Below are 10,205 nucleotides of genomic sequence, written 5' to 3'. Positions count from 1 at the left end.
TTTCCCATTGGTTGGGTTGCTACCATCTCTTTTTGGCTGGGCTGTTGCTGGGCAGGGAGAGAAATCATCCTTCCTCCTGCTGGTAGTAAATTGGAAAACACCTCCCTGTTGGCGATGCAAGCATCCCTCTCTTCCTGTTTGGAGTAACTGACAATGTATGATAGGACATGAGACCTCCCCCTGTAGGCCATCTAGACTCCAAGTTAGTTGAGTTTTCCTTTATTAATTTCACATTGGTGAAGATAGATAAGAGGGATGAAGACTGTTTTGTTCATTTCTGTGACCCTGGTGACCACCACACTACAGGGTACAAAGGCAAATATCTGTTGAGTGACTAGAGGAATGAAAAGTCATTGCATGTGTGCCTTCTGAGCTAAAAGTAGAAGCGAGAACTAGGTCCCGTGGTCACACACAGCCCTACGGAAGGCTTGAAAGCACATATCTAGTAAAGAGTCATGAGATTACTGTGAGGGGTTTAGAATGATTATGACTCATCTTCTGGGGCTTTGCCACCCAGAATCAAAGTTTTCCATTGTCAAGGAAGAGGAGGGTAGGGCAGGGTGGCTCTTAGATAGCCTGATAAGAACGCCTCTCACTCTGACAAAAGTGTTCATTAATAAGAACTGATCCCAGCCCACAAGGGAAATGATATAAGGCTTATTAAACTGTTAAATGAAACAAATATGTGTTTGTAAAACAGAGAATTATGACTAATACAAAAGCAGAACAACACTGAGGTCAGAGGATCGCCATCCCTCTGACTAAGTGATTGTTGTCCGTGAAGCCTCTGGTGGCTAGGAGTGTGATTCTGGACCTGATACAAATTCTGCTGTATCCTTTAGGCTGGTTTTAGTTATAAATAATAGAAAAGTCAACCCAAACTGGCTTATAAATACAAAAGGAATTTATTGGCTCACTTAATTGAAAAGTCTAGGGCTAGGGATGGGATCAGGTACTACTAGAAATGGGATTAACACCATGGCGTCAGGTACTGGTTTATCTCTATCTCTTGCCTCTGTCTTTTGCTATGTTGGCTCCATCCTCATTGGAGGTCTCCCCTTACACTGGCAGGATGGCTGCTGGCAGCTCCAGACTTTGCATTCTCTTGGGTCCACGTTGACAAGAGATTTTCACATATTGAGGTAGATAAGGTAACTATTGGGGTTCAAAACTGATTCCACTTGAACTAAAGAAGCCTGACTTATGGCCTATCAAACATACATTGTACATCTGCTTTGACCATTAAAGCACGCACTCTCAAAATGAGAAAACATACTTCCTCTCCTATGTCCTATTGAAATGCCCATGTTAGGCCCATTCCCAACATCAGGGTCATGTTGACCTACTAATTTGCAACTGAACACTGTTTGAAACTTTGATGAATGTGTATCCTGAGCGTGTTTAAGGTATGTTCTTCATTCTAAAAAGGTATAAAACTATGCTGAAAACTATGTTTCTCCAGAATGCTTTCTTCCTTTCTGGAAAAGGCCTTCCCAGGTTATAATCCTCAGTTTGGCTCAGGTAAAAATCACCTTATCTTTCTTATCAATAGAATGGGTATTGGTTATTTCACGTCAATAACATCCAATAGGAAAAAGGCCCTTCCTCTGATCCAAGTCTCAGAAAAGCTTTTGTGGTATCTCATTGGCTCAGGAAAGGCATTTGCCAATTTTCATGGTGTAAATATTCACTTCATGGCCAATTTCAAGCTTCAAAAATAATGTCACTTAATGTGCCTTTGGGAAGAAATATAGAGAAGGGAACCACTATATAGTGTTTCTACCATATGGATGCATTAGATGTAAATAACCTCTACAGCATAGCTAACACTAAAATATAAAATAAATAGAAAGTGATGAGTCTTGGGTATTTGTTACCTATGTTTTTAATGTAGCTTGTTTAATCGAAAGCTTTATAACTTAATTTTTTTTTTTTTTAAAGATTTTATTTTTTCCTTTTTCTCCCCAAAGCCCCCCGGTACATAGTTGTGTATTCTTCGTTGTGGGTTCCTCTAGTTGTGGCATGTGGGACGCTGCCTCAGCATGGTCTGACGAGCAGTGCCATGTCCGCGCCCAGGATTCGAACCGACGAAACACTGGGCCGCCTGCAGCGGAGCGCGCGAACTTAACCACTCGGCCACGGGGCCAGCCCCATAACTTAATTTTTAATAATAGCTGTCTAACAACTGACTTGCAAGATTCCTGAAAAATTAACACTTGGCTTTCATAAGTTGGAACAAGCCAGCTTCAACACACCACTCTTTCTTAGGTAGAATCTTTCCTTTTGTGATTGTTTTCTTTCTCTCAATATCAAATCTCTTATCCAGAATTTCCTGTCTTTTTTAAAATTATTATTAGTTCCTCCACTCCAATTCTATCAGAAGGCAACAAAATTATTTTTTTGTTCATTTTTACCAGCAATCAAAGAAGACCAAATTCAATTAACGTCTTAGCAAAGACTATTTTAATTATAGCACACGATTCTAGAGTTCTGTCCACTGCTACCTGTAGTGCATGGACAATTTCATGTATTACTCGGTATAGAGTAAGCCAGTGTATTCATTTTCTATTACTGCATAACAAACTACCACAAATTTAGCAGCTTAAAATAACATCTATTTATCATCTCCCAGTTTGGTAGGTCAGATATCCAGGTGGGCTTGGCTGGGTTCTCTGCTTAGGGTCTCACAAGGCCAAAACCAAGGTGGTCAGCCAGGCTGGCTCTTACCTGCAGGCTCTGGACAAGAACTGTTTGTTTTCCAACATATTCAGGTTGCTGGCAGAATTCACTTTCTTGTGATGTAGGATTGAGGACCCTGCTTTCTTTTCTGGCTGTCAGCCAGGGCTCACTCTCAGTTCCTAGAGGCCACTCTCTGGTTTTGTGGGTGCCCACCACTGCCTGCTAAGTCAACATCCAGGCGTTGAAACCTTCTCATCCCTCTGAATCTTTCTGACTTTCCCTCTTGCTACCAGCTGGAGAAAACTCCACTTTTAAAAGGCTCATGTGATTAGATTAGGCCCACGTGGGGAATCTCCCTTTGGCCAAAATGTGACATAATCATAGGCATGGCAACTCATCATATCCACAGCCCTGGGGATCAGAGGGGGAAATCTGAGGGGCTATTTTAGCATCCTGCCTACCATAGCCAGTAAAACTCTTTTGGAAATCAAGTTAGAAAAATGTGTCTAGTCTTTTCAATGTTTGTTCTACTTGAATTCACCAATTCCTTGCTAGGAAATGTTATAAACAGAACCAAAGTGTTCACCAAAAAAGTTTATTTTTGTTTATAGTTTTGAACTACTTTACAACACTTCAAAATGTGCTATAATAGTTTCATATAATCAGCAAAATATAAAAGTTTATGTACAATACCATTTCAACTGTATTTCTGAAATTAAAAACCTCGTGGATTATGCAAGCTAAACCTTAGAAAGCAAAGATAAACAATATTATTTCGCCCAAAGAGCTTAATATATATATATATTTTGGTGAGGAAGATTGGCCCTGAGCTAACATCTGTTGCCAATCTTCCTTTTTTCTTGTCTCCCCAAAGCCCAGTACATAGTTGTATATCCTAGTTGTAAGTCCTTGTAGTTCTTCTATGTAGAATGCTGCCACAGCATGGCTTGATGAGCAGTGTGCAGGTCTGCACCCAGGATCCGAACTGGCAAGCCCTGGGCTGCCGAAGTGGAGCATGCAAACTTAACTACTGTGCCACCGGCCTGGCTCTGAGAGCTTAACATTGAAGTGGAAAACCAGATATGTGGACAAATAACCCCAAAATGAGGGAGAATGGAAGCAGTGCAATAACTCGGTGGAAAAAAAACAAACCAACCATTGGAACACAGAGACTGCTAGAAAAAATAAATTGCTGCATCTACACGCTTTTTTGGGAGGAAAGTGTTTAGGAGAACAAAAGGATCTGCAGAGCTCAGTGAGGGTGGACAGCAAGTCTTTATCTCGACTGTCCTCTGGTCTGTAAAATGACAAGCACTTTTCACATGAACCTGAAATCACAGGTCAGTTTCAACTAAATGTAACGAAAGACAGTCCTGGGGCCAACACAGGCCACTTGAGGCTCACAGAGGCAAAGCTAGCATAGCATGCAGTGTCTTTGGTGAACCCTACTTCTCTTCCTACATCACTTCCCCTTCTTGTGCTCTTGTTTGTCAAGGCAACGATGAGCCTAAGAAATGGGAATGTTCCACAAATGTCAAAAGACATTGGCTGGGTGCCAGCTTGGTGAACTATGCGCTCCCTTCAGTTTCAATAATTACATCTAATTCTATCTATTCATAGACTATTCCTTTTTTTAAATTTCACCTTGGTGGTTAGATTCACCATTCCTGTATTCATTTTTATAAAGATGATTTGGCATAACAGAAACATCATGCGTTTGGAGACTAAAGGTTCCTGGGATGGAATTCCAGTTCTGACTCTTTCTTGTGTGGAATCTTGGGCAAGTTGCTGAACCTCACTAATTCTCTGCTACATATGGGAAACTTGAACTCCACACCTCCCAAGGTTGCCACGAGGAACGAATGGAATTATATATGCAATGGGCCTGGCATACAGAAGGGGTTCTATAAATGCCAACTTCCCCCTGCTCAGTCCCATATCATTTTAGTAACAGTGAAATCTCATTAATAGTGTCTATCCCATGAACCTATTATTTTTTTTTAATATTTATTGATTTATTTTATTGAGGTCACATTGGTTTATAACATTATATAAATTCCAGGTATACATCATTATATTCAGACTTCTGTATAGACTGCATCATGTTCAGCACCAAAGTCTAGCTGTCATCCGTCACTGCACACGTGTGCCCCTTACCCCTTTCACCCTCCCCACATCCCCTTCCTCTTTGGTAACCACCAGTTTGTCCTCCGTATTTATGTTGAACCTACTATTTTGAAAAGACTTGTAAAGTAAGATTACATGAGGGACAGAGAAATAGACTTAACTTGCTCTATACACTTAATCTGGAAGCAAAGACACACCCACTCAGCACTGGGCAACAAGGCCTTCTTCTCAGCCAAGCAAACGCATTCGAATGAGCAGTTTTAAGTAACCAGATCATTAACTAAATTATCTTACTTGATTTCTCTGCAGATAGAGAAACAGGAGATTGTTCTTTCAGAAGCCTTCACAGTGATTTGTTCCAAAACCAAGGGAAAATAAAATTCAATCTTCACTGAAGTGATAAAAGTTTTGGTTATAGGGCCATAAATTCAATAAACACGCTGGCTAAGTGCCTGACCTCTAATGAACTTTGTCTGTCTCCCCACAGCTTTTCACTCTCTGAAGAGCAACCGTAGTTCCACCCAAGCAGAATAGTTTCTTATTAGAAATCCTACTTACACCCTGATTGTCCAAGAGAATCGTGCTCTACAGTAAATCCCTCCTTTCTCCCCAAGTCTTGAAAAGCTCAGATGTTGGAGTTTGCCTACTAAGCCACAGGCAATCTTCGGAGTGTGCTGAGAACATTGGAGAAGGAAGGAGGACAGCAATCCAGTCTTTCTTCAGGTCACTTTTACTTTGAATCCATGTAGAAAAATAGAGGATAGAGGATTTGAAAGCGCCCTGAAAACAGAGTCGGCAAAATGGGCCTGTCTGAACTGCGGAGGTGAAGACTCATGAAGGCATCCTCCTTCAAGCTGATGACGATGCTACTGCTCATCATGTCCTCTATGCGAGTCCAGCCACTCAACACCGGGCAGCAAGCAGCAGCGGCCTGGACATCAGACGTCAGGTTGGAAGTGGAGCTGTACAAAAAGGGCCAGCAGAAGCAGGAGATCAGAAAGTCAGACAACTAGGTGGAAGCAAGTAAAAACCCACAGTCTGGGTGCAGCAGGATTGTCAAAAGGTTGTATTTGGTCTGGGTTCCAGATTCTAGGTCTCAGGCCAGCAAGATGATAAAGGTGACTTGAGCAATGTTTTCAGTATTGATCTGTCCCAGGAACAAAGGGACACAGAAGCCAAATCAAATTGCTAATCAAGATGTGACTATGAAGGCGGCCACCCCGTGGCCGAGCAGTTAGATTCACTCACTATGCTTTGGCAGCCCAGGGTTTCGCTGGTTCGAATCCTGGGCATGGACAGGGCACTGCTCGTCAAGCCATGCTGAGGCAGTGTCCCACATGCCACAACTAGAAGGACCCACAACGAAAAATACACAACTATGTACCAGGGGGCTTTGGGGAGAAAAAGGAAAAATAAAATCTTTAAAAAAAAAAGACGTGACTAGGCAAAGACAGAATCTTTATAAAGGAGTTTTCAGCTGCACTACTGTGAGGGATCATGAAGGATCTTTGTGACTGATGCTCCAGGATGCTCGAAGAACAATGTCTCTCTTGGCCTGAGATTGGAATTTTTGTTCCCCATGATCCCTTTGGTCAAACTCCACACCAGGTCCTTTATTGCCTTTGTAACTTTCTTTACAGTTCAGCTATATAACATCTGGACAATTTCTCTGTCCTGTTTTTCTGTTTATTTTCACTTTTCAAGAGCTGTTTGCTATTTGCCTGTTAAATCACTTTTGTCCCGGGAAATGGCCTTACGTCAGCTTGCCTCCTGACATTTGCCTGTGAGGATTAAAGGAGATCATGTATGTGAAAGTCTGTTGTAAGCTGTAAGGTCCTACACCAAGGTTTGTCTTTCCCTGTTCACCTGTTGTCCATCCTAGGCAGGCATGCCACTATACTGTGGAAACTGAGAGAAATCAAACAATATTTTCAGTCCAAGCATCTGGATGTGGTTTCTCAGAAAACAAACTGGGTCAATCAGAGGCAGCTCCATAATTTGTGGGGCCCAGCGTAAAGGTTAAGAATTTCAAGATGGTGGCAGCAGGAAGCTAAGCATGGAGCCCTTTTAAGCATCAGGCCCTGTGTGACTGCTCAGGTGGCATGCCCATGAAGCTGAATGCGACTTCGATATATTCAGAACGATGTGAGGCTTGCAAAATGCATCAGCTACTGCATCTACCTCCACCTCCAAGTGAGTCAAAGAAGTTATATGGCAAAGGTGGTAGCTTTGGGGAAAAGGGATGAAGAACCCTTCGAGATCTACAAAACGTGATATAAGGAAAACGCTGAGGAAGATGGCTTGATACGGAAGAGGAGGAATTTCTTTTCCGAATAAAAAGCTTGATTGAAAGAGAGCTGGTCTTCCAGTTCAGGATATCTTCACTTCCTTCTTAGCTGTATGTGACCACGGCCAAGTCGTTTGATATAATATATGTAACTGTGATTTGTGTGTTGTAAACTTGTAAGCTGTACAACAACTGAAGTGTAAACTTTTACTGTTGCCATTTTTAAAGGGAGTTCTTGGCCCTTTTAGAAAAGACACACACACACACATTCTGACGCTGGGCCTCACCTGTGTGCAGCTCTACACTCCTTCCCAGGCAATATGCAGGGAGGGCTTGCCATTGTCCCAAATTAGTTTCTTCTTCTTTTCTTCTGGTTCCTATTCTCTCTGGGCTAAAAACAAAAACCAAAACCAAACCACCCTATCAGTTTGTTAATTTCATATGTAACCTCCTTGGAAGTTTCTGCCATGCTTTGAAGGATGCGCGGTGGGAGGAAGGCCATGCTCATCCAGCCTGACGTTCCTCAGATTGTGACATCAGAGCTCTGTTTACATAGCTGACGGACTGGGAATGCTGGAAAGGAGGGAGGGGACCACGTGAAAGATTCAGGAGGCTGCACTGCATGCCTGCTCTTTTTCTCCTGCGGCAAAGAGAAGGAATCTGTAAGGTTCTTCTCTGTCATTTCACGCCACCTGTTTCCTTTCTCACTCCTTTCCCAAAAACTTTTTTCAATAAACACTATGAAATAGACACCACAGGATGTCTACAGAGCAAATTCATCTTTCCTCAGGTGCAGACTTTGGAGACCTTTGGCATTTGCAGAAAAGTCTCCTGTGCTGCTGTTCTTTCTTCCACCTCTGGAAGGTACTAGAAAAAATGAAGGGACATGATGCTGCCTTACTTACTGCATCTAGGTGAGCCAAAGAGAGTTCATGACTCCTTCCACCGAAATCTGTTCAACACATATTTCGTGGAAACCTAAAATATACCAGGCACCACATGGGGGTGATGGAGATAAAGTCAAATAAATTGGAATTTCTCTGGGAGACTGTATGCTCCTCAAAGTCAGGGACATTATCTTATTCCACTTCATACCCTCAGCACACAGCAGAGTGCAAACACACAATAGCTGCTCCAAAAATATATGTGGAGTGCCAATTTCTCACAGAAATCCTTGTCTGCAGCTGAACAAAATTGGACTCTCTGCATATAACCTAGGGAAGAATTTTCTGTATCCTTAAAGTTAAAATGTTATCTTTGACCAGGGGAAGAAATAACCCCCGTTACAACAGTGATTAGCATTTATCAAGTACATTCTACATATCAAGTTTTTCAGGTACTGTTAAGCACTTCACGTTGATTGACTTGTTTAATCCTTTGAACCATCCTAACAACCCTGTGAGGTGGGCACCACTGTTATCCATGTTTTATGGATAAGACACTACGCCACAGAGACATAAAATCACTCAGCCCAGTTTGCGTAGAAACTGGCTCCAGAAGCCTTGTTTCTAATCTCCCAGATTGCAGCTGCGTAATCCCTCCAGGACCAGCCAGGCACAAAGAGAGCCAATTAAGACAGGGACTTTCAAACTTTTTTGGACTACGAGCTACCATAAAAAAATAAAATTTACACCAACACCTATATATATAAACCTGGAGCAAAAATTTCAGGAAACAATACTTACCCAAATTAAATGATATTTTCCATCATATTCTAATTTATTATTACTATTTTTGAAGCTGATCACAATCCACTAACTTCATTTCACAATGCATAGCTTAAAAAACCCTGGGTTAGCAGAAAGAGCCCAGCTCTACCTGGCTGACCTTGAGCCTGCTGTGCTTAAAGCAGATCTCTCTAAATTTTCTCTTCTGGGGCAATTCAATTGCAATGTCTGTGGTATGCCCAAAGGCCTCTTTAGGCTCTTCAGACCTGGGCTTCTGGAAATCCTTCCTTTGCTCCTCTTCTAGGTCACTTCATCACTCCAGGCTGCCATCTTGGGTGGAGTCTCTTTCAGATATGGCTCCAGTCATCTCCACATATCTGATCCCTGGGAAGCATGCAGCTTTGTCCCCTTCACTCTCCCCCTCCACTGAGAACGAAAGTTCCCCCTTCTCTGGCCCTCTATCTTGTCTTGTCTCAGGCCAATCTAGGTACAGTTTCTCATACAATTCTTATGTCCTACCTCCCAACCTAGGGGACACAAGCTCTCTGATTGAAACACTTGGAGAGGATACAGACAGAGCACACTGATCTTTATCTCCAAAGGAATTCTCCTTCCTCCCCTCTTCAACTCCCCTCCTCTATAGGTAGGAGAAGCATGATGGGGAGAATAAGTTTCACATTCTCTTAGCATGACCTGGATTTTCCAGAACCTAGTATTGGAATATGGGGGATTTACCATCACCTATTACAAAGAGTCTTGGCAGACTCTTCCAATAGTATGAAGAAAAAAAGGGTTCCATATTCATATCGTTTTACAGATGGGTGGGCTATGGATAAGTGGAGGGAATGGGAAGAGAATGAGCAAAGTCTTGGAGTCTGGAACAAGCAATCAGAATTTGGGGATTACTGGGGAACATGAGCTTGCTGCGGAGAGCCATGTATGATGGAACAGGGAACAAACAATGGGTGTCAATGGAATAACAGGCAGCCCAGCCTGTAGGGGCTCTTCCTGACATCAGTTGACCATCCTGGATCCTTGGCACATCCCTATTACCCCAGGCTCAGAGACCTTCTTCCTGCCCACAATGCATCAATTTAATTAAGGCTTATGTGTTTGCAAACTTTCTGCCTTTGTGCTGCCTCAATTAAAAGTTTGCTCTTGGCTTCACTAACTCTATCCTTGTGCTTGAAACACTCTAGCAGCAGAGGCAAGAGCCAAGCAAAAGGTGAGCTGTCATATCCCATAAAAGCTGCCGACTGGAGGGCCTGGGGATCGTGCTCACCCACCACTCCACCGACCACAGCTCTAGGATCCCGTGTACACAACTCTTCCAGGGCCAGTCAGCTAAGCCTGAGTCTACTAAGACTCTCCCTCCTGAAATAAGTTGAAGACCTGGGTTCCACGCTCAGCTCTGAAATTTGATACCTACCTAGTTTGAGTTGGTC

The sequence above is a fragment of the Equus asinus genome, chromosome 4 (genome assembly GCF_041296235.1).
Source record: "Equus asinus isolate D_3611 breed Donkey chromosome 4, EquAss-T2T_v2, whole genome shotgun sequence".
NCBI classification, from domain to species: Eukaryota; Metazoa; Chordata; class Mammalia; order Perissodactyla; family Equidae; genus Equus; species Equus asinus.
This window is presented reverse-complemented; position numbering follows the sequence as displayed.